The sequence below is a fragment of the Triticum aestivum genome, chromosome 4B, assembly GCF_018294505.1.
Source record: "Triticum aestivum cultivar Chinese Spring chromosome 4B, IWGSC CS RefSeq v2.1, whole genome shotgun sequence".
Lineage (NCBI taxonomy): Eukaryota > Viridiplantae > Streptophyta > Magnoliopsida > Poales > Poaceae > Triticum > Triticum aestivum.
In genome coordinates, this window is record NC_057804.1 from 373,178,289 (window position 1) to 373,204,910 (window position 26,622).

The following is a 26,622-nucleotide window of genomic DNA, read 5'->3' on the forward strand; positions in this document are numbered from 1 at the left end:
TCTCCTGCATCATCGTCCATACTGTCGATGCCTTCGGAGTCAAAGTCAAGCACGTCGGTTAAATCATCAACCGTGGCTATCAAGTGGGTGGTGGGTGGGTAACGAGTTTCTTCGTCACCTGCTTCCCACTCAAGCCGGACATAGTTCAGCCCGGAATTCTCTGTCAAAGAGAGAATTTTAAATGAGTTTAGTATGTCGCCAAAGGGCGAGTGCTGAAAGATGTCTGCTGCGGTGAACTCCATTACCGGAGCCCAACCAGGCTCGGCGGGCTCGGGGACACGCGGACTAGAACCTACAACCGGATATGAATCCGGGGGTCTGGAGTTATAGGCTCCCTCAGAAGTGAGGCCTATGTTTTTCTCCATCGCCGATGAGGGTACGGCCTGCGGGGCGGGGTCTAGCCCTCCGTCCTTAGGTAACGCAACCTTCCCCGGATTTAGATCTGAGGCTTCTGCCGGGGTGATATCCCGAGCAACGTCTGATAGCAGGTCTAAGCCGTGCTCATCGTGACTGTTCGGCGCTTCTGGCGCTGGCCCGAATCCGTCGAAGATCAAGTCTCCTCGGATATCCGCTGTGTAGTTCAAGTTTCCGAACCTGACCTGGTGGCCGGGGGCATGGCTATCGATCTGCTCCAAGTGGCCAAGCGAATTGGCTCACAGTGCGAAGCCGCCGAACATGAAGATCTGTCCGGGGAGAAAAGTTTTGCCTTGGACAGCGTCGTTGATGATGATTGAAGGAGTCATCAAGCCTGACAGCGATGACACAGAGGAACTCTTAATGAAAGCACCAATGTCAGTGTCAAAACCGGCGGATCTCGGGTAGGGGGTCCCGATCTGTGCGTCAAGGCTGATGGTAACAGGAAGCAAAGGACACAGATGTTTACCCAGGTTCGGGCCCTCTTGATGGAGGTAAAACCCTACTTCCTGCTTGATTAATATTGATGATATGGGTAGTACAAGAGTAGATCTACCACGAGATCGTAGAGGCTAAACCCTAAGAGCTAGCCTATGATGGTATGATTGTAATTGTGATCGGCCTTCTAAGGACCATCCTCTCCGGTTTATATAGACACCGGAGAGGGCTAGGGTTTACATGGAGTCAGTTACAAGGAAGGAAACATAATATTCGGATCGCCAAGCTTGCCTCCCACACCAAGGAAAGTCCCATCCGGACACGAGCCGAAGTCTTGAGTCTTGAGTCTTGTATCTTCACGCTTCAATAGTCCGGACATTGTACACAGTCCGGCTATCCGGATACCCCCTAATCCAGGACTCCCTCAGTAACATCATTGGCAAAGGTGTTATTCAAGATTTCTTTACCTGTGCCGGTGCTTTACCTTCCATGGGGTGTTCTATTCTTCATAGAACTAGTAGTCTTGCGGATGCTGTCGCTATGCTTGTAGTTGAGCTTGAAAGACAATTTATGCATATGCATCCTTGCATACAAAGAATTTTTCTAGAATTCTCTAATATTGAGGATTCTTCTGTTAAGCATGCTGTTACTATCTTTTTGGTTCATGAATTTTGATTTATCATAAGAGAGGCCAAAGAAATCTTTGCGCACTATAGGGTGGACGCCGGTCGTCCTCCCATAGAGGCGATCCTCTATGATCAAGAGGAAATTAGACGTTTTCAATCTTCGGACTATGTCGCTTTTAATGAAAAACTTAGAAAAAAGGTTCCTACCAATGTCTTGGTTGATTGCATTAACGAGCTTAATAATGATTTTACCCTTCGAAACAATGAGCTAGGATACTCTCTTGAGTATAGGCTCACAAGATTTTGTCAAAAGAATGCTTTTAGTGCTGAAATAGTTGTGCACTATGAAGGGCCAAAGGAGGAACTCGTTCCTCCTGTGATTGATCTTGGGGATCTTTGTCCCACTAAATTTAGCCCTTTTGATTACTTTTGCTTGCCTCAAAGGAAACTTGCTGCCAAACTTAGAGAATATGAGATGAACTTTCAAGATCTATCTTATTATTACGGCACCACTTAGATCTATCCTTGCTTTTATGCCTAGCTAGGGGCGTTAAACAATAGCGCTAGTTGGGAGGCAACCCAATTTTCTTTATGTTTTTTTGTTTTTGCTCCTGTTTAGTAATAAATCTTGCATCTACCTTCTGTTTAGATGTGTTTTTATCTTTTAATTAGTGTTTGTGCCAAGTAGAACCTATAGGATAACCTACGATGATAGTTGATTTGATTCTGCTGAAAAACAGAAACTTTGCGCGCACGAATATAATTTTGTTAAATCACAGGAACGTGCTTTTTCGTTGATTGTTTTTTCTGCTGTTCAATAAACATATTTTACAGGACTTCCTATTTTGGTAGGGTTTTGAGAGTTCCATAAGTTTGCGTTAGTTACAGATTGCTACAGACTGTTCTGTTTTTGATAGATTCTGTTTTTCGTGTGTTGTTTGCTTATTTCAATGCATCTATGGCTAGTAATTCAGTCTATGAACCATAAAGAAGTTGGAATACAGTAGGTTTAACACCAAAATAAATAAAGAATGAGTTCATTGCAGTACTTATGTGGTGGTTTTGTTTTCTTTCACTAACGGAGCTTATAAGATTTCCTGTTGAGTTTTGTGTTGTGAAGTTTTCAAGTTTTGGGTAAAGCTTTTATGGACTATGGAATAAGGAGTGGCAAGAGCCTAATCTTGGGGATGCCCATGGCTCCCCAAGATATTCAAGAATAGCCAAAAGCCTAAGCTTGGGGATGCCCCGGGAAGGCATCCCCTCTTTCGTCTTCGTTCATTGGTAACTTTACTTGGAGCTATATTTTTATTCGCCACATGATATGTGTTTTGCTTGGAGCATCGTGTATTATATTAGTTCTTTGCTTTTAGTTTACCAAAATCATCCTTGCTGTACACACCTTTGGGGATAAGCCTATTTGATTAGAATTTGCTAGAATACTCTATGTGCTTCACTTATATCTTTTGAGCTTGATAGTTTTTGCTCTAGTGCTTCACTTATATCTTTTAGAGCACGATGGTGTCTTAATTTTGAAGAAATTGCTAGTCTCTCATGCTTCACTTATATTATTTTGAGAGTATTTTAGAACAGCATGGTATTTTCTATGATCATAAAGTTGGTCCTAGAATGATGAGCATCCAAGTTGGGTATAATAAAAACTATCATAGAAAGTGAATTGGATGCTATGATCAATTTGATGCTTGATAATTGTTTTGAGATATGGAGGTAGTGATATTAAAGTCATGCTAGTTGGGTGATTATGAATTTAAAGAATGCTTGTGTTGAAGCTTGTGATTCCCGTAGCATGCACGTATGGTGAACCGCTTTGTGATGAAGTTGTAGCACAATTTTATTTATTGATTGTCTTCCTTATGAGTGGCGGTCGGGGACGAGCGATAGTCTTTTCCTACCAATCTATCCCCCTAGGAGCATGCGTGTAGTGCTTTGGTTTTTGATGACTTCTAAATTTTTGCAACAAGTATATGAGTTCTTTTGATTAATGTTGAGTCCATGGAATACGCACTCTTTCACCCTTCCACCATTGCTAGCCTCTCTTGTACCGTGCAACTTTCGCCAGTACCATACACCCACCATCTACCTTCCTAAAAATAGCCACCTTACCTACCTATTATGGCATTTCCATAGCCATTCCGAGATATATTGCCATGCAACTTTCCACCGTTCCGTTCATATGACACGCATTACTTTTGTCATATTGCTTTTTGCATGATTATGTAGTTGACATGGTATTTGTGGCAAGGCCACTTTCATAATTTTCATACGTGTCTCTCTTGATTCATTGCATATCCCGGTACACCGCCGGAGGAATTCATATAGAGTCATATCTTGTTCTAGCTTTGAGTTGTAAATCCATAAAAGTGTGATGATCTTCATTATTAGAGGAATGTCCTAGTGAGGAAAGGATGATGAAGGCTATGATTCCCCCACAAGTCGGGATGAGACTTCGGACTTTACAAAAAGAAAAAAAAAGAAAGAAAAAAAGAGAAAGTCCGAAACAAAAAAAAAGAAGGCCAAAGAAAAAAAGAAAGAAAAAAAGAAAAAGAAAATAATAATAATAATAAAATGAGAGAAAAAGAGAGAAGGGACAATGCTACTATCTCTTTTTCCACACTTGTGCTTCAAAATAGCACCATGATCTTCATGATAGAGAGTCTCATATGTTGTCACTTTCATATACTAGTGGGAATTTTTCATTATAGAACTTGGCTTGTATATTCCAATGATGGGCTTCCTCAAAAGTGCCCTAGGTATTCGTGAGCAAGCAAGTTGGATGCACCCCACTTAGTTTCTTTTATTGAGCTTTCATATATTTATAGCTCTAGTCCATCCGTTGCATGGCAATCCCTACTCACTCACATTGATATCTATTAATGGGCATCTCCATAGCCCGTTGATACGCCTAGTTGATGTGAGACTATCTTCTCCTTTTTGTCTTCTCCACAACCACCATTCAATTCCACATATAAGTGCTATGTCCATGGCTCACGCTCATGTATTGCGTCAAAGTTGAAAAAGTTTGAGATTATTAAAGTATGAAACAATTGCTTGGCTTGTCATCGGGGTTGTGCATGATTAAATACTTTGTGTGATGAAGATAGAGCATAGCCAGACTATATGATTTTGTAGGGATAACTTTCTTTAGCCACGTTATTTTGAGAAGACATGATTACTTTGATTAGTATGCTTGAAGTATTAATATTTCTTATGTCAATATGAACTTTTATTTTGTATTCATTTGGATCTGAACATTCATGCCACAATAAAGAAACTTACATTATGAATTATGCTAGGTAGCATTCCACATCAAAAATTCTCTTTTTATCATTTACCTACTCGAGGACGAGCAAGAATTAAGCTTGGGGATGCTTGATACGTCTCCAACGTATCTATAATTTTTTATTGTTCCATGCTATTATATTACCCCTTTTGGATGTTTATGGGCTTTATTTTACACATTTATATCATTTTTGGGACTAACCTACTAACCGGAGGCCCAGCCCATATTGCTGTTTTTTTGCCTATTTCAGTATTTCGAAGAAAAGGAATATCAAACAGAATCCAAACGGAATAAAACCTTCGGGAGCGTGATTTTTGGAACGAACATGATCCGGAGAGCTTGGAGTGCAAGTCAAGAAGCTTCCGAGGGCCCCACGAGATAGCCCCCCCCCCTTGTAGGGCGTGCCCCCTGTCTCGTGGGCCCCTCGAGCAGCCACTGACGTACTTCTTCCTCCTATATATACCTATGTACCCCGAAAACATCTAGGGGCACCACGAAACACAATTTCCACCGCCGTAACCTTCTGTATCCGCGAGATCCCATCTTGGCGCCTTCGCCGGCACTCTGCCGGAGGGGGAATCAACCACGGAGGGCCTCTACATCAACATCCTTGCCCCTCCGATGAGTTATGAGTAGTTTACCACAGACCTACGGGTCCATAGTTATTAGCTAGATGGCTTCTTCTCTCTTTTTGGATCTCAATACAATGTTCTCCCCCTCTCTTGTGGAGATCTATTCGATGTAAACTCTTTTTGCGGTGTGTTTGTCGAGATCCGATGAATTGTGGGTTTATGATCAAGTTTATCTATGAATAATATTTGAATCTTCTCTGAATTCTTTTATGTATGATTGAGTTATCTTTGCAAGTCTCTTTGAATTATCACTTTGGTTTGGCCTACTAGATTGGTCTTTCTTGCCATGGGAGAAGTGCTTAGCTTTGGGTTCAATCTTGCGGTGTTCTTACCTAGTGACAGAAATGGTTGCAAGACACGTATTGTATTGTTGCCATCGAGGATAACAAGATGGGGTTTATATCATATTGCATGTGTTTATCCCTCTACATCATGTCATCTTGCTTAATGCGTTACTCTGTTCTTATGAACTTAATACTCTAGATGCAGGAAAGAGTCGGTCGATGTGTGGAGTAATAGTAGTAGATGCAGGCAGGAGTCGGTCTACTTGTTATGGACGTGATGCCTATATACATGATCATGCCTAGATAATCTCATAACTATGCGCTTTTCTATCAATTGCTCGACAGTAATTTGTTCACCCACCGTAATACTTATGCTATCTTGAGAGAAGCCTCTAGTGAAACCTCTATCTCTTATCATATTTGCTTTCAGTCTACCTTTATTTGCATCTTTACTTTTTGCATCTATCTTATAAAATACCAAAAATATATTTATCTTATCATACTATCTTTATTAGATCTCACTTCCGCAAGTGGCCGTGAAGGGATTGACAACCCCTTTATTGCGTTGGTTGTGAGTTCTCAGTTTGTTTGTGTAGGTGCGTGGGACTTTTAAGGAGCCTCCTACTGGATTGATACCTTGGTTCTCAAAACTGAGGGAAATACTTACGCTACACTTTGCTGCATCACCCTCTCCTCTTCGAGGAAAACAATGCAAGCTCAAGACATAGCAGATGTCTTAATATTTTTACAGGAAACCTTGATGAGTTTGAGAATTGCACACAATTTGTACAAAAACTACTCAGATGCCCTTGGATCCCATATCCAACGACCTCGAAGCTCATATCACCGTAGCATCTAAGATGAAGGAGGACATCATATTCTCCTGTATGTAAGAATATCATGTGCTACCAAACCTTAGATGCTTTGGTGATACAAGCTCTTCGGAGCCGTTGGATTTGTGACCCAACACCTCCTCGGTGGTTCGAATGGTTTTTTGTAGAAAAGCCCCAAAGAGTTCAGCCACTGCTTACAAGCACAAAGATTACTCAGATGCCATTGGATCTCAGATCAAACGACCTCGAAGCTCGTATCACCGTAGCTTCCAAGCTGCGATAGGACCTTATGTATTCTCGCACGGGAGAATATGAGGTGCTCCCGCACCATAGATTCTATGGTGATACGAGTTCACGGAGATCTAACAGCCCATGGTAGGAGGTTTGAATGTTTTTGCAATATACAGCTGAGAGAGTTTGGGAAATGCGCAGAAAGTACAAGTACTACACATGTGCCATCTGATCACTGATCATACGCCCTAGATGCTCATATCACCGTAGCAGGTAATTAAGCTACGGGGATCACCTAATATGAGCAACGGGGAGCCGTTGGATCCAAGATGCAGTGGCACACACGAGGCATGAATGTTTTATTTGCAAAAAAACTTTGGAGAGTTTGGAAATTGCGCATAATTACAAAGACTACTCCCAAGCCATTGGATCTCACTTCCAATGGTGTAAAAACTCGTATCACCATAGCATCTAAGCTGCGGGGTGGATGTGATATTCTATGTTGCTGTCATTTTTGTTCGTAAACTTGCAAAATACGTGTAACTCGTGCCGTTACTTGTCTAACCGCGCAAAGTGTTTGTTCAAAAAAACCATCCTACACTGAAATATCGGAACAACACACGGGGGTCCCACTTGTCATTAATCAAATTTGGACATAAAACTAACAAATCTAAAAGACGAGATTCGAACTGGCAACCTGGACTACAAAGCGTAGTCGATAGCCTGAAACAACAATGCTTGTTGGCTTTGTCCCATAACTTGATTTTATATAGTATTGCATTGAGTAGAGTAGAGGGAGTGCCTCGTCAAAACGTGCATGACCGTTGACTCACTTACTGGTGGGTCCCAGGTCTGCGATCTCTCTCTTCTCTCCATCGCCTAACCTTTGCACGGGCACACACGAAGAGGGGCGCTAGCTTGCCGTCGTGTTATTACAACTAAAAAAGCTTGGAAAATAGAAGAATCGCCTGGAACAAGAGACGTTGTGGCTGGTCAAGATGGAGCTAACCACATCTATCCTCCGTGCCACGTTAGCATGATGAAGTTGTGTGGCTAGTGGGGTGTTTTCGACCGACTAGTTGGGTCCCGAGGTCGAACCATAGGTATATTTTTACAGGCACATTTTTCCTCCGTGCCGAGACGTGGCACACCCTACCGCGCGGTTTCGGGGTCTTCCCGGGTGGTGCACGCATATATTCTTCCTGACGTGGGATGCCCTACCGCGCATTTTCTGGGTCCTCCTCGGTCGTAGCATCGAAGCAAGTAAATGAGTCATCAAATCATGCAAGACCACCTTTCCCGCCGAGTACATCAATGAAGCACGGTGGCTAGCTAGTTGGGCTAGTTCGACCGATTAGCTAGGCCGCCACCACATTTGTTTTTTCGCCCCTTTTTTTATCTACTTGCCAGCAGGTAAATTTAAATATCCACCGCGACATTGCTCTGGTGTTTGGGTGCGGCAGGATTTTTAATTTTTTGATTGAGGGGAGCAGGCGCGGTAGGATTTTCAAATTTTTTGATTGACGGGAGCAGGCGCGACAGCAATTAGTCACGATGACTCCGCCTATAAAACCCACTGCTCCCTGATGTGAGAAGTCGTTGACTGGTGTTTTACCATGGTGAAAACCAAAAGATTCCCCGCTCCTCGGTTGGCTCCCTCCGCCTTCCCGTAGATTGCATTGCCTTTCAGCCCTTTCGCCCCCTTTGCTTCCTCTCCCCATTGCTTCTACCTGGTGCCATGGCGGCGCAGCAGATCACGGAGTCCGAGGTGAGGCGCCTGACACAGGAGCTCGGGGCCAAGGATGAGGAGCTCAGGGCCAAGGACGTGGAGCTCCGTGAGCTCAAGGAGGAGAGGAGTGCCATGCTCCTCCGTTATGTGCGGGAGTTCACAGAGCTTCAAAAGCGGCAGGCGTCCACCACAAAGATGCTCGAGGCGTCGGCGGCATTGCTGCAGAAAGTGGGAGATATGATAGGCCGTCAGGGGAGACGGCTGGAGCGCGAGCGGGGCGATCGTGACGAGGTCCAGGATCGCCTCAACCACTTGGTGAACCAAGTTGCCACACACGTGTTACGGCTGCGCGATGCCTGCCGTCCTGCCAGCGCAATCATGCCGGCCGTCGGGCTAAACCCGTTCGACCACCTAGTCGACTTCAATGAGCTGCGGCTTCCTGACCTGGTCTCCTTCTTCACCTATATCTCTGAGGAGCTGAGCCGTCTCCGCGCGATGGTGGGGGCAGAGCTGGACAAGGAGGGGTTGCGGGCTGTCGTCGCCGTTGTCGGGCGAATCCTTTCAGGGCTCCATCACCGTAATACATTCGTGCCATTGGATGCCGTCTTTGACGAGCTGGCTCCCGTCGACCGGGAGCGGGATCTACGGGCGGTTGCACCCTGCATCACCAACATCGTGTGCCTCGAGAAGCAGAGGGACTTCGGTGGTGTTTAGGCGCCCTCTGCATGGGCATGTCCATGTCTCGGCGCAACATGACTGTTGGATCAAACTAAGACGGTGCAGATCAGTCACTATAGCACAAAGCGTGTGGGTGTGTTTGGTTGCATTCTCATCTCAATATAGTTATTTCCTCTTCATGTATTTGTGTTAACCTACTAGTGTGGACTCATGCACCCTTCATGCACTCTGCCAAACACCCACAAGTGGGTCGAGAAGGGAACTTTTGCTCCCATCCCGTGCACCCTTCATACACCCTGCCTAACACTATTCATGCTTCATATGGTTCATGTTTCATGGAGTACTGTAGCACTGTACTCTCCGTGCATTGTAGACCTAGTTTTGTTAACATTGATCTCACCGTTCATTCTCGACCAGACAATTGAAAAAGCGGTACTATGTTACTACATTACTGTTCATATAGTTGACATCCGCACAACATCATTTGTTATCGTCATATCTTACTACACTAGCAACAAGATTATGTAGTGCTGACGTATGAACCACTGCACATGCCTAGTAGTAGGAGCACTGTGTATGTTCAAGTGGCTACCGTGTTTCGCACTTCTCCGTCATAAGAGTGGAAACGCTTGCTGTAATCATTTTTTTCTTTAGAAAAACAGTGGACACGCTCTACCGTGCGGATCCTCCTCTAGACATGCACTAAATTACTCACTTTTGCCGACGTGTGGGACAGCCAGCATCTTGGTCCACCAGCCATGCACTAAATTACTCCGTAGTAGAGTGATGGTAGACTACCCCGATCGAAGCGCCACAGTAATGCCCAATGAGCCGTCAAATCACAAAACCCCCTCCTTTCCAGCAGTAAGTTGGACGAATGAAGCAACCATCATTTCACTCTTCTTTCTCGGCTTCCTCTCTTGAAGAAAAACCCCACTCGCTTCGCTTCTCCCTCATCTCGTTCCTCATTTCACTCTTCTCTCTCAGCTTCCTCTCTTGGATGGATGCTGGAGCACCGGCCGACGTGATGTCTATGGCTCTGGCCAAAACCGTCGAGGCTCATGGTACAAAGAAGCGCAAGCGCCCCGACGATACTACCGCAGACAAGCTCAAAGCCATCGCCCTGTCCAAGCCCCCCTCTCCGGGATCCCTCATTAAGAAAGTCCAGGTAATATCTCTTCTTGACGATCTTTTTCTCGATCTTGATCGTGTTTTTTCATCTAAAACGCAGTACTAGTACTGGTAGTACAACTTTCTGGTGATCTTGCATGTGATTTTAGTGTGCCAAATGATGATTCTAAATTCCTCTTTTGACCAAAACATGCGAGAGGTTGACACTAATTTCATATAGATTACTTTCAACTACTCCCTCTGTCCCAAATTTCTTGTCTTAGATTTGTCTAGATACAGATGTATCTAATACTAAAATGTGACTTGATACATCTGTGTCCAGACAAATCTAAGACATGAATTTTGGGACGGAGGGAGTACTTTATGAACATCAATGCTACCTTTGAAGAGGGTATATTTTCCTCAGTAACTTGTGTTATGGATATTACAAGTAATCCCTCTGCTCTCATGCCTTTGAGGACATGTTCTAGTTTCTTTGTTCACTCATTTCTGTGCGTATATGTAGTCATATATGGAGTATAATATCGAAAATCATCTTATATTTCTGAATGGAGGTAGTAATAAAATATGGTTTCTGTTTGAATTAGAACCAGGTCCGCGGGGGAGATGAAGTTCTCAAAGTCATGCCGTGTGAACTGGAAGACCTGAGGATGAGTTCTACTGCTAAACTATCCAGCTGTTGTGTCCTTGTCGCCACGTGTCCTGAACTAGTGTTTTCCGGTAGCATTGTTGTTAGGCGTGTTCTCGAGGCTGTACTTGACCACAACAATTTCCTGGCTGTGCCTTCGATTACGAAGGGGTGTGGTTCTTGTAAAGCTTCACAACAAATCTGATGTGACCTGTCTTCATCATCATGTTTATGAGTGGAAAGACCACTCTATTAGGTTCTCCAAGGTTGACGAGATGAAGATGGTGCATGTAGACATGTCTCACAAAATCCATGGCCTAGTCAGTTATGCGGGGTTCATCCCATAGGTCGGTGGCAAGAAATAGTCTGTAGAGTTTAATTAGTGCAACTTTGCTTGTCTGTAGTAAGTACTATTGTTTAGTACTTGATTTGTGCTTGTGAACCCTGTATTGTTTATTAGTACTACCGCTTTTGGTGTGTGGTCAGTCCTGAGAATGGTCTATGTTAATGTCTGTCCACTCAATTCAGTCTGTATATTTTGAAGTATCCACATCTTCTTTTTTGTGAGGGCGGTTTATCAATTATGGTTACACTCCAATATTTGTATGCATTGCAGGGTTTATCGCACCCACCAGGATTTCTAGTCCCATGGATGTTCGGTCCATACGATTTGTCATGACCTTTGGACTGTCCTGCTTGTGGGAGTAGGCGGGCCCCTGCATGCCACCCATAGTTGGACGATCAATCTTCTGTTTAGTACTTCAACATAGTGATTTCCAGGTAAGGATTCACTCGTGTCACATCAAGTAAATCTTATTGATTTACTGTCTAAATCTTATTGATTTAGTGTCATGTTTTCTTTCTTTTCCTGCAATTTTACGATGCAGTTTTTTCCATGTGACATTCATCACAGAATAAACCGTTGGGTTTGCTCTAGGATGGATATTTTTGCAAGTTTCACTTATTATGTCGTGTCAGTAATGAAGGCACTGTCCATCACTTATATTACTAGAAAAAATTGGACCAGTCTGTTGTCTGAGTACAAGCTGAATCCCTACGATGAACTGCAGTTTGGTTTAACAAAAATGCCACAATTAGTCCTTCTCACGTTTAAAAGAAATGAAGAAAAAAACTGGATCACGGTCACGGATCCTAGTCAAGTTAGAAAGCTGATCATAGCAGACCAGACACGATCGCCGCTGTCTCGCACATCGGTACAACCTTCAGCAACGGATCGAGCACTGGCGGTTGCTCTAGCACTAACAGCGGCAGCAGCTCATTCTGATCCAGCAGAGGATTGGGCACCGACCGCGTCAGCGGATCAGGCTGATCTATCGGAGGATCGAGCATGGACACCGGCACCTGCTCCGACACCGGCACTAGCTCCACAAGGAGCACCATCTCCAGCAGCAGCGGCGGCTTCGGCACCTACACCAACACTTGCACTTGCATCTGCTCCGGATTGTGCAGCGGCAACCGAACGAGCAGTTGCACTGGCAATAGACTGGGCTGTAGCTCACACTTCATATACCAAAGTCCTTACAAAAACCGACATGTCCACCTTCTTGGTAAGCATTGGCCGCCCAAGTGCTTTGTTCTTTTTTCTTTCCATGTTGTTTCACATGATTCACTGTGTTGATCTAACTGTTTGGGTATGTCTTCTTATTTGCAAATAGAGAATTCCTAGAGCAACGAGGGAGTCATTCAACAATCCGGGCGACCGCGGTCAAGTTTCTCTTACCATGCGCAACCTTGGTGTGAATGAACCTGCTCAATATACCGTAAGTACAAAGGATGGTCACATGATGATTGATGCTAAAGGATGGTCAAGGTTCAAATCTAAATCATATCTTGCGGTAGGGGATGATGTCAAAATCGAACTTTCTCGGCAAGGAGAGCTGGTCCAAATCAACTTTGAAATTATTCAGTAGCAGCACGCAACTGCTGTACTGATCTATCCTCCGAGAGATTTTGATGTAATAATCTGGCATGGTGAAACAAGTGTCGTGTGTGTATAAGTAGTATGATAGTATTATTTATCACATGGTATATCGTTGATAGAATTGCAACTCTCATTGCTGGTTAGGAATTGTCGTTCAATTTCATTCCAACAGCTGTCGTGCTTTATTCAATTTTGTGTATTCGCCTTGCGATAGCATCTAAAACCAGCGCCGTACTGATCGCTTGCAATATGAAAAGCGCTGAGGTAGAACACATGGGCCCCTAAACATGTAGGGTGGGCCTGCAGCCCAAAGTCCAGAACCGTGAGCCTGTCTGAGTATTATATTCTCAGCTGAACCCCCATAATGCCCATGCGTTGCACGTAACATCAAGATGCATTTGTATGAGTATCTTATCTTGTGAGAGAAAAGTGATGAACGAGGGAAGGCCTTATTTGCAAATGTGGAGAGGTGTGTGGGTACCTTTTTGCAAAATTGCCATAGTTTCGTTCCTATCATTCAGATATAAATCGGACGGCCTATATTGCAGGATGGCAGGCACACCATCATCACCAACTCGTGTATACTGTGTTAAAAACAACTCTGTTTTTTATAATTATATATGTTATATATATTCCCCTTGATTTTTCTTACTCCTATCTTTCTACTTCCTTTCATTGAAATGTGGGGCATCCAGCAATGGGGTCCACGTGCCATATGCACAAATTAGAGTGCACAACTGCACGATAAACACACCCCGGTCGTAGCGCCGCAGTAATGCCCAATGAGCCATCAAATCACAACCCCCCCCCTTCCAGCTTTAGCAGTAAGACAAAGCGGCAATATTTCACTGGGCTTGAATCCCCTTTTCCCTCATCTGCTTGTTCCGAGAAAACCCCCTCTCGGCGATTGCATAGGGTTTTCTCATGGAGAACCAGGTATGAATTCTTCATCCATCCCCGATAAATCCAAGTCCCTTGGTCGCAGGTAATCTTGGGATGGCAGCCGCCGTCGTTGATGCATTTTTCTTCCTACTGAATCTAGCGTGTTTCATTTGCAGTGCCCAAAGTGCAGGGACCCTATAGGTTTCTGCGCCCTCGGCGAGACGCCACACTTGTTCCTTCTCATCCTAACACAGGATTTTAAGATGCGCACAGTATGTTCCTAGAATCCTCTTTTCTATCCACAAGGGTGGGGTTTTTTTGAACATGCTGTCGACTAATTTGGAAATTTGGATTGCTATATTTGGATAAAAGGTACTACTTGTATGATGGTCAACACTGACGTGAAGGAGGAAGTTATTTCTAGATTTGGATAGGGAATACATTGTGTTATCATATTATTTTTCCTGCAGTGCATTATTTGCTCTGCCAGAACACATGTACTCAAGATGCTCGGCCTTGCCATAACTGAATACACCAGTTTAATGGTCATAGTGAAGACAAGCCATGGATATAAGTTCCGAGTTGGGTTCATGAACCAAGAAGATCGCTGCTTTTTTATGTCCAAACTTGGATAAACTTTCTCAAGTGTTACAGACTGAAAGTTGGCGCACGAATGTTGATGGAAATAGCAGAACCTGGTCTCATCTTCACTGTGATCTTCCTCCCCGACGTCATTCGAATTGTTCATCCATGTTAGTTTTGTATCTGGTTCTTGCTTGTTGCCTCGATTACTTCTTAATCCACCTATTCTGTCTAAGTAATCACAATTTAACTTTATAAGTAGCAATGAATCTCTCACGAAGATGCTACTTCTAACTAATATTTTCTTATAATTGGTGGCACGTGTAGGTTTTTTCAGAGTTAAGCATGCTGATCGTTTGTTATTCTGTAATAACTCGGTTGTTACTGATGTCACTGATGTTGACTGGGATGACATCCACAAGTTCCTACACTTTATTGATCATCTTGAGATCCTTGTGGGGCGTTTCAATGGTGGAAGGCCACGTGGGATATGTGTGCCACTGTTGCACTCGTTGAACAGGTCCAACTGTGTCGAGAAACTTATGGTACGAGCTGTTTTCCGTTATATATGTTGTTCATAAACTATTGCTTATACACAGTTTTATAGATGTGATCTTCTTGAAACAGAAACTGCCCAGTTCTATTGTTCCTATACAAATGCCTGACCATGGTCGGGGTCAGACTTGCGCTTGGTCACAACATGATGTTTATGTCGACCTACTCCATTCCCCTTGGAGGTGAAAAGATACTTATTCATGGGTGGTCTCAAATAATGAAGGCCCGTCCATCTTGGAGAATAGGACAGAAGATTATGTTCATGCTTTTCCATGGCTCTAAAGAGAATATCCTGTTTATTGACCACATTGCGAGATGAAGCTGCTTTCAGAAGGTTGTGGATGCGCGGGGTGGCGCCTGGGCCTTGTCCTGGGGCTTGGCGGCCTCACCCTTGGTTAACTGTAGGCAAAGTAGCACTGTTCGAGGCGTGCTTTGTACGGTTGAACCTGTATAAGTACTCATACTGCTTTCAGCTTTGGTTGTTAAGTGCCCCTGCTAGTTTCAGTTAAGGTTGTTAAGTACTCCTGATGCTTTTATAGTCTGTCGTGTTTCTTCAGTCCTATCTTCCTCCAGCCGCCAAAACCAAACCAGCGCCGGCGGGGCCGCCTGCTTCCGCCTCCCATGGCTGGCTGCGCCTCAGCACACGCATCGCCGCCCCACCGTCTCCTAAATCGTTAATGCCGATGTCCGAGGTCTCACCGTCGTCCTCCGCGCGCTCGCCGCGGCACCGCCCTCTCGCGTTGTCAACATGGTCAACAAACAACAGGAATCGGCAGAAGTACGTGGAGAGGATGATAGTAGGGGGCCACCATGTCAGTGTATGGAAAAATAAAATGCTTCCTCCTAGTGTTTTCCTGACATGTGGGACCCATGACATTGTCAGCGTATATAGTCAATAGACAAGAGAACATCACAAGATTGGCTGACACCTGGGACGTAGCTGCTCGAGCAGTATTTTTTTGTTATTGTTGAGACGGAGCAGGGTTTGAACTGGGTTGGGGCCCGTCTAGCCCAGGCTTATATTTTATGTTCACCATGTGACCAGCCCAACTATTTTTTTTTCTTTGTGAAAATGAGCCTAGTTTATTTTTTCTGAAGAATACCCAATCCAGGCCTACTTATTTTTCTACGCCTTGGTGGGCTGCAACTCTTTCAAGATGCCTGCAAATCTTGAAAGTAATATGAAATGGGTTGTACATATAAAAACAGATGACAAATTGGCAATTACTTTATAATTTCTGAATTTTTTTTCACATTTTCAGATTCCTATTTCACCGGGGATTAACCTAATTCAAATATATCTTCAAAGTACTTTAAATCCAGCTCGACATTTCGGTATTAAAAATAGTTTGGAACCCACAGAAATATGCGAAACCAAAAAAACGGACTGCAATAAATTGCAGAAGAAGTTGCAACGAGCTATATATAAATTATTAAAAAAAGAGAATGGTCTGACTTGTGGGCCTGTTAAGTTGACGCGTATGCAAGATTTTTTTAGTTATTATATTCCCTCCGTCCGGAAATACTTGTCATCAAAATGGATAAAAGAGGATGCATCTAGACATATTTTAGTTCTAGATACATTTTTAATCCATTTTGATGACAAGTATTTTCGGACGGAGGGAGTATACGTCAACAAACGATTCTAGCAGACGTAACCTTGGATGTCAATCCAACGGCCATCGTATTTCTTCAATCTCTGATCTTCTTGCTCCAGCCGCCAAAGCAGCGCCGACAGGACCGCCTACTCCCACCTCCCGTGGCCGGGTGTGCTGCTGCGCAGGGCTCATCGCCCCCTACTACTCCCACCACTGGACAGGGCATCCCTCTACTCACCCACACCCCCTGTTATTCTGCAGTGACGACAGCCTCACACCGCAGCCGAAGCAGTGAACCCTCGTACTCCTCTCCACGCAGACTTCCACTGCCGCATCTTCCCCGGCTCCGCGTTGTCCCCTTCTAGGCCTCGTCATCGTCCACCGCCCTGGTGCTCTCGGTGCGGCGTGGTCAATGTGGTCAACGACCGACTTCCATCGGAAGAGTACTGTACGTGGAGAGGCTGACAGCTGGGTCCATGGCAGCCGCAAGGAAGTGCCTCCTTATTACGTGGAAAATAATTATTCCTCCACCTGACAGCAGGGACCCACCGGACGGGCCACCGTATTTCATGAAAAAAAATGTTTCCCCCCTGACTGCTGGGACCCACGGGACAGGCCACCGTATTTCATGAAAAAATGTCCCCCCCCCCCCCCCCCGCTATCATCTCGGACCCACCGGAAGTGCCTCCTTATTACGCACAAAAAAAATGAATACTCCCCCTGCTAGCTGGGACTCACCTTGGTGGGAGGTTGACTTGTGGGCCTACAAAGTTGACTGAGACGGAGGCCTTTGTCAACTTAGTCAATATGAACGATTCTAGCTCTAGTGACTGTACGATGACCATCCAACGGCTGTAGTGCTTCTTCAACCTCTGGTCTTCTTGCTCCAGCCGCCCAAAGCAGCGCCGATCGTGCCGCATGCTCCTGCCTCCCATGGCCGGTTGTGCTGCCGCGGAGGCCTCACCACCCCCTAATATTCCCACAGTTAGCCAGGCCCTGCGGTGACGACAGCCTCACACCGCAGCCGAACCAGTAAACCCTCGTACTCCTCTTCACACGGGCTTCCACTGTCGCGTCTTCCTCGGCTCCGTGTCGTCCCCTTCCTAGGCCTCACCGTCGTCCACCGCCCTGGTGCTCTCGGCGCGGCATGGCAACATGGTCAAGGAATGACTTCCATCAGACGTGGACTATACGTGGAGAGGCTGATAGCTGGGTCCACAGCCATAGCAAGGAAGTGCCTCCTTATTACGCGGAAAATAATGATTCTTGCACCTGACAGCAGGGACCCACCGGACGGGCCACTGTATTTCGCAAAAAAAAATGTTTCCCCCCTGACTGCTGGGACCCACCAGCTACATCTTCGCACGCAAGGAAGTGTGCCCGGGCAAAAAAAACGATTCGCCCCCCTGACTGCTAGGAACCACCAGCTACATCTTCGCACGCAAGGAAGTGCGTCTGGGCAAAACAATGATTCGCCCCCCTGACTGCTGGGACTCACCAGCTACATCTTCGCATGCGAGGAAGTGTCTGACAGTCGGGACCCGCCTGGTCGAAGCGTATATAGCGTTGTCATTCTGGTCGCGAACATGTACGTACATACTGGTCAATGTAGAGGCGCGCACGTGTCGTAGTAGAGGCGCGCACGTGTAGTACTACAGGCGCACACGTAGCATGTACACGTACATACAACGGCCAGGGTGCAAGAAAGTAAATACGGCCACATACGTACATACGAGCGGGGTCTCGAATGCCTACTCGCGCATACGTACGGCCAGGGCTCGTGTATATGGCTTGGTTGGAACGGAGAAACAACGTCGTTGTCGTGTTCATGGGGAGCCAACCGGCTGGGTCGGAACGAAATGCGTCGTCGTGTTCATAGGGAGGGCTTGGACGGAACAGGCGATGGAAACGAGGACTGGCGTACCGCAGAACGGATGAAACAGCCTTGTGTTCGACCGGCCACGTTTGAAACGGGATCCTGTTCATCGGGAGAGGTCTGGCATACCGCAAAATAGAGAAAACGGACTTGTGTTGGACCTCCTACGGTCGAAACGGGGTCCTGTTGATCGGGAGGGGTGTGGCGTACCGCAAAACGGACGAAACGGACTTGTCTTGGAGCGCTACGGTCGAAACGGGGGTCCTGTTCATCGGGAGGGGTGTGGCATACCGCAAAACGGGACTCCATGGGATACTGTTCATTTCCACCGTCGACCTCCTCCAGCCTCCACGAGCTACTGTTCATCCACCGTCGACCTCCTCCAGCCTCCACCCGCGACTGTTCATCCACAGGCTCCTGTTCATCCAGCCTCCACCGTGCGCTACTCCACCGGCTACTATTCAACCACCCCTCTCCACGGTCTACTGTTCAACCACCCCTCCACGGTCTACTGTTCATCCACCCCTCCACCATCTACTGTTCATCCAACCCTCCACGGGGTCGTCCTGTTCATCCAGCCCTCCACGGGGTCCTGTTCATCCAGCCCCAACTGGCTCGATCGATCGGGGTCCTGTTCATCCAAAGGCAACACCACGGGGTCATGTTCATCCACCCCCACCGCTCATTGTTCATCCAACCCCCCTGCAATGCTCACTGTTCATCCAGAGGCAGCATCGACCGGCTTCAGTTAGCAGCAGTAGCAAAGGAATCACTCGATCAGGTTTAGTAACGCGTAGCCTGCAGTGCAATCGCTCGGGTTCAGTTAGATCCCAATGCCTCTCTTGGGTTCAGTTAGAGCCCAACGCCTCACACACGCGCGCATGTGTACGAGAGGAACGCGCATCGCTCAGCCCCCGACCACCCACCGTAACCGGGAACTCGCCGAAATTTTCCTCGCCCTCGCTTCTACCATGGTTTTTTCTGTCATGGACGGCCCAAAGAATGTCATGCAGCTATGTCTCTGGCCCACCCAGGATGAAAAGACCATTTTCTGTCATGATTTTTTGTCATAAAAGTAGGAGCCCACCACATCTATGATACCGGGTTTTGTCACAATTATCGTCATAGAAGTGTCATAAGTATGACAAAAAAAATTGTTCGGCCCAAAATGTCACGGATGTGTCTTTTTTTTGTAGTGTGATATGGGGATGTCGGATGTGAGGTACACCCCAGAGCCGAATGTAAGCCCCAACGCCAGGCTGACCCTGTTCTTTGAGGGCGTTCTTGGAGCTTCAGAGCAGTTCGCTCTAACAGAGCGAGCTCTCTAGCCAATGAGGCTCGGCAGCTTTGCCGGGGTGCCCTGACCAAGGTCCTCACCAAGTTGGCGTACTGGTACCCCGCCCTTGACTTCGATGCCGCGCTGGAGAGCTTGCCGGAGGACGTGGACCTCGTGCCGCTAAAGGAGCGTATCAAGCCCATCATCAGCTGCTTCGAAGGGATTGAGAGGATCGAGGGCCAGCGCCGGTACTAGGCACCCCGTTTCTTGTTGCCGCTGCAGGTTCACGACCAAGACAATTCATATCTTTAGTTAGAACCGCAGCAACAATTGATGTAATATAACCCTGCAGTACTTTGAAACGATGCATGTTATTTTCCAATTCGATCTTTCTCTATATGTCCACCCTACATTAATTGGGTGGGCTTGCTGGCGTGTAAACCCATGCCGCGGCACCTCGAGGACGGATCCCCAATAGCTTGCCGGGGTGTGCGTCCGTCCAAGCGAACCACCTTGTCGTTCTCAGCGCGACCGCTCGAGCTGTCAAGCAGAATCGAGACAGCACGAGAGCGTTGCCAATAGTGGAAGGCTACCCTGCGGTTCTTGATGCAGGTGCTCGAACTATTGAGCGAGCTCAAAATAGAACGAAGGCGTTGCCAATAGTGGAAGGGCCCCATTGCGTGCAGGTTTCGTATACAGAGGGAAAGATTTCCAGGGAGAATAACGTTATATAAAAAGAATTGCTCAAAGTTTTTGCGTGACTTATCTTTCCTGTCGCCGCGCGAGCGTTTGGTGCACCCGCGGATGATGCCGCCCATTCGATCGCCTCCTTCCTTGGAAACCATGGCAACGAAGGACTGCTAAACTAGGTGCTAGACCAGATTTTCACAACTGCGCCCCCTATCTAGCGCGCCAAAGATGTCGGTGGGATCAATGGGATCCCAACTGTGGTCGATGGGCGCGGGGTTGTGAGAAGAGCAGGTCTAAGAGCCAGCACAAAGGTCGTTTACCCAGGTTTGGGCCGCGGAGATTGCGTAATACCCTAGTCTTGCTTTGGTGTGTATTTTAGTATTCTTGAGCTACCTATCGAGCGTGACTTGCTCAAAGAGCCGAATCCATCTCCAGTACGCCTCGGGCCTCCTTTTATAGTCGAAGGAGGCGCGAGAGTGGCACACAGGAGATGGAAAGGGTACAGTGGCTATGCTTATCGCTTATCATTACGGGACAAGACGCATTAAATGCGCCCCTGAGGTGTCCCCTCGCTTTATCGCCGCTTCGCCCTGCTTCGACATGCGTCCAGGCCAGCAAGGCGGGCAGCGCCATGTAGGCTGGCAGGCTGCTGAGCTGGCACGGTGGTGGAGTCTTCACGAAGATCTGCATGCCACCATGCAGGTGCTTGCTGAATTGGCCTCGGGACCGCACATCGCCACACAGGTGCTCGCCTGGCTGGCAGCTGCATGAGAACGGCGATGGGGTCTTGGTGCGCGCGGGCCTGGCCGTGGCCTCACTGATGTCCTCGGTAAGGGTCTTGCCGGGGGCCCTGGCAAGGGTCTTGCCGTGGCACCGCGGTCATCCCTGGCAAGGATGTTGCCGGAGGTCTCGTCTTCTGATCCTCACCTGACCTTGTGTGTTAATGATCTTCACAAAGATCTGCATGCCACCATGGAGGTGCCTCCCAAGCCTTGGTTCCAATGTGGTTGATGGTGTTGGAAACCTTGGACTCGAGGGTGGCGTGCTCTGCTGGTGTTGGGCAAGTTGCCCCGGCAAGACCCTTGCGGGGCCGTGGAGGCCGCCCTGGCAAGGGTCTTGCCGGGGGAGTCCACCTCGCCCTCTTGCTCTTTGTGTTTCTGTCTTGGCGTCGCCTTGATCGTCTCGTGGCTTTGGCTTCCCTCCTTTCCCCTCCTAAGTGTTGCCGTAGGCACGGCTCTGACTGCCCGTGCACAGGTAGAGGGGTGCAAACTAGATCCCCTACTTCTTTACACCGACACTCATGCAAGATCTATCAAGGAGATGCATAGCAACGAGAGGGGAAGAGCTTGTCCATGTACCCTCGTAGACCGAAAGCGGAAGCGTTAACTTAATGCAGTTGATGTAGTCGAACGTCTTCTCGAATCAACCGATCAAGTACCGACCGTACGGCACCTCTGAGTTCTGCACACTTTCAGCTCGATGAAGTCCCTCAAACTCTTGATCCAGTAGAGGTATGAAGGAGTAAATGAGTCCCGTCAGCACTATGGCGTGGTGACGGTGATGGTGATGTGATCCGCTCAGGGCTTCGCCTAAGCATTACGACAATATGACTGGAGGAGTAAATGGTGGAGGGGGGGCACCGCACATGGCTAAGAAACAATTGATGTGTCTTGAGGTGCCCCCTGCCCCCGTATATAAAGGAGGAGAGGGGAGGAGCGCCGGCCTATGGTGCGCCCAAGTGGGGGGGGGTCCTACTAGGACTCCCAGTCCTAGTCGGGGACCCCTCGTTTCCAATGGAGGGGGATAGAGGGAAGTACAGGGAGATGGAGAGGGAGCAGGAAAGGGGGGCAGTGCCCCTCCCCCTTGTCCAATTCGGACTCCCATGGGGGGGGCACCTCCTGCGGCCTGCTTTGCCTCTCCTCTTAGGGCCCATGAGGCCCATTACTTCCCCCCCCGGGGGGGGGGGGTCTGGTAACCCCTCGGTACTCCGAAAAATACCCGAAACACTCCGGAACCATTCTGTGTCCGAATATAACCTTCCAATATATCAATCTTTACCTCTCGACCATTTCGTGACTCCTCGTCATGTCTGTGATCTCATCTGGGACTCCGAACAACCTTCAGTCACCAAAACACATAATTCATATAATACATATCGTCATCAAACGTTAAGCGTGCGGACCCTATGGGTTCGAGAACTATGTAGACATGCCCGAGACACCTCCCGGGTCAATAACCAATAGCGGAACCTAGATGCTCATATTGGTTCCGACATATTCTACGAAGATCTTTATCGGTCGAACCGCAATGTCAACATATGGTATTCCCTTTGTCATCGGTATGTTACTTGCTCGACATTCGATCGTCAGTATCTTCATACCTAGTTCAATATTGTTACCGGCAAGTCTCTTTACTCATTCCGTAGTGCATCATCCTGTAACTAACTCATTAGTCACATTGCTTGCAAGGCTTCATATGATGTGCATTACCAAGAGGGCCCAGAGATACCTCTCCGATACTCGGAGTGACAAATCCTAATCTCGATCTATGGCAGCCCAACAAACACCTTCGGAGATACTTGTAGAGCATCTTTATAATCACCCAGTTATGTTGTGACGTTTGATAGCACACAAGGTATTCCTTCGGTGTCCGGGAGTTGCATAATCTCATAGTCGGAGGAATATATATTTCACATGAAGAAGCAGTAGCAATAAAATTGAATGATCATTATGCTAAGCTGACGGATGGGTCTTGTCCATCACATCATTCCACTAATGATGTGATCCCGCTCATCAAATGACAACTCATGTCCATGGCTAGGAAACTTAACCATCTTTGATCAACGAGCTAGTGTAGTAGAGGCATACTAGGGACACAGTGTTTTGTCTATGTATTGACGCATGTATCAAGTTTCCGATTAATACAATTCTAGCATGAATAATAAACATTTATCATGAATAAGGAAATATAAAATAACAACTTTATTATTGCCTCTAGGGCATATTTCCTTCAATTACATCTTCTAGTTGATTACTATTATTTGGTGGAAGATTATATGTTGACATCCAATATGCTATTTAATATCCCTCTGATCTTGAGCATGATTATCATTTCTGAGTAGTTACTTTTGTTCTTGAGGTCACGAGAGAAATCTTGTTGCAAGTAATCATGAGAATTCGCTATGTGTTCGATATTTTGATAGTATGTATGTTGTGATTCCCTTAGTGGTGTCATGAGAACATCGACTACATGACACTTCACCATATTTGGGTCTAAGGGAATGCATTGCGGACTAGTAATAAGATGATGGGTTGCGAGAGTGACAGCAGCTTAAACCCTAGTATATGCACTATTCTGTAAGGGACTGATTGGATCCAAAAGTTTAATGCTATGGTTAGAATTTATTCTTAATACTTTTCTCATAGTTGTGGATGCTCGCGAGGGGGTTCATCATAAGTAGGAGGTTTGTTCAAGTAAGAACAACACCTAAGCACCGATCCACCCACATATCAAATTATCAAAGGAGCGAACATGAATTGAACCAATATGATGAAAGTGACTAGATGAAATTCACGTGTACCCTCAAGAACGTTTTGCTTATTATAAGAGACCGTTTTGGCCTGTCCTTTATCTAAAAAGGATTGAGCTACCTTGCCGCACTTTTGTTACTATTATCGTTACTTTCTCGTTACAAATTATCTTGCTAGCAAACTACTCTATTACTTACAATTTTAGCACTAGCAGACATTACCTTGCTGAAAACCACTTGTCATTTCCTTCTGCTCCTCATTGGGTTCGACACTCTTACTTATTGAAAAGGCTATAATTGATCCCATATACTTGTGGGTCATCAATGCATTTTCTGGCGCTGTTGCCGAGGAGTAAAGCGCTCTTGGTAAGAAAAATTATTACTACATGCTGAAATTTATTGTCACTTGTTACCATGGAGAGCAATCCTTTGAGGGGTTTGTTTAGGGTATCTTCACCTCGACCGGAACCACAATTAGTTACCCCTCAACCTGCTGCACCTACTGAAAATATTGAATATGAAATTCCTTCGGGTATGATAGAACAATAGCTAGCCGATCCTTATGCAGGAGATGGAACTGAACATCCTAATATGCACTTGATATATGTGGATGAAATTTGTGGATTGTTTAATTTTGCAGGTTTATCCGAAGATGAAACTAAGAAGAAGGTTTTCCCTTTATCTTTGAAGGTAAAAGCATTGGCATGGTATAGGCTATGCGATGATGTTGGATCTTGGAACTAGAATCGATTGAAATTGGAGTTTCACAAAAAATATCATATGCATCTAGTTCATCGTGATCGAAATTATATATACATATATATTGGCCTAGTGAAGGAGAAAGTATCACTCTAGCTTGGGGGAGGCTTAAGTCAATGTTATATTCATGCCCCAATCATGAGCTCTCAAGAGAAATTATTATTCATAGTTTTTATGCTCGGCTTTGTCATAATGATCGATCCATGCTTGATACTTCTTGTGATGGTTCATTTATGAAGAGGACTATTGAATTTCAGTGGGATATCTTAGAAAGAATGAAACACGACTCTGAAGATTGGGAACTCTATGAAGGTAAAGAGTCAGGTATTAAGCTTGAGTTTGATTGTGTTAAATCTTTTATGAATACCGATGCTTTTCAAAATTTTAGCACTAAATATGGACTTGACTCTGAGATAGTAGCCTCCATTTGTGAATCTTTTGCTACTCATGTTGATCTCCCTAAAAAGAAGTGGTTTAAATATCACTCGCCTATTAAAGAAGAAACTAAAGAACATGCAATAGCTAAAGATGAAACTATTATTTATAATGTTGATCTAGTTGTTCCTACTACTTATATTGAGAACCCACCTTTCCCTGTTAGGATTAAGGAACATGCTAAAGTTTCAACTATGGTCAACAAAAGTTATATTAGAACACCTAAACCAGCTGAACAAATCAAGGTAGAACCTAGTGTTGCTATGGTTAAAGATCTCCTGGAAGAAAATATAGATGGGCATGTTATTTACTTCTATGGGGAAGCTGCTAGAATTGCCAAACCCGTTGGAAAAGATAAGCATAGACCCGTCGTTGTCATGCATGTTGTCTCAGTTAAAATAGGAGATCACTGTTATCATGGTTTATGTGACATATAGGTTCTAGCGTGAGTGCTATTCCTTTTACCTTGTATCAAGAAATTATGAATGACACAGCACCCGCTGAAATAGAAGACATAGATGTTACTATTAAGCTTGCCAATAGAGGTACTATATCACGAATTGGCATTGTTCGAGACTTTGAAGTCTTGTGTGGGAAAATAAAATATCCTACTGATTTTCTTGTTCTTGGTTCCTCACAAGATGACTTTTGTCTCATTATCTTCGGTAGACCTTTCTTGAACACCATTAATGCTAAAATCGATTGAGCGAAACAAACTGTCGGTGTCAGCTTTGGTGATGAGTCTCATGAGTTTAATTTTTCCAAGTTTAGTAGAAAACCTCATAAAAAAGAATTGCCTAGTAAGGATGAACTGATTGGTCTTGCTTCTATTGTTGTACCTCCTACTGATCCACTAGAACAATATTTGCTAGGCCATGAAAATGATTCACATATGCATGAAAGAAATGAAATAGATAAGATTTTCTTTGAACAACGTCTTCTGCTTAAACACAATTTGCCTATTGAAACTCTAGGAGGTCCTCCTCCACCTAAATGTGATCGTGTGTTTGAATTAAAACAGTTGCTAGACACTTTGAAATATGCTTATCTTGATGAGAAGAAGATATATCATGTTATTATTAGTGCTAACCTTTCAGAACATGAAGAAGAAAGATTATTGAAAGTTCTAAGGAAGCACCGAGCTGCTATTGGGTATACTCTTGATGATCTTAAGGGAATTAGTCCCACTCTATGTCAACACAAGATTAATATGGAACCTGATGCTAAACCCGTTGTTGATCACCAACGTCAGTTAAATCCGAAAATGAAAGAAGTGGTAAGAACAAAAATATTAAAACTTCTAGAAGCAGGTATAATCTATCCTATAGCTGATAGTAGATGGGTAAGCCTTGTTCATTGTGTCCCTAAGAAGGGAGGTATTACTGTTCTTCCTAATGATAAGAATGAACTTATTCCCCAAAGAATTGTTACAGGCTATAGAATGGTAATTGATAATTAAACAAAGCAACGAGAAAAGATCATTACCCTCTGCCTTTTATTGATCAAATGCTAGAAAGATTATCTAATCACACACATTTTTGCTTCCTTGATGGATATTCTGTTTTTTCACAAATAC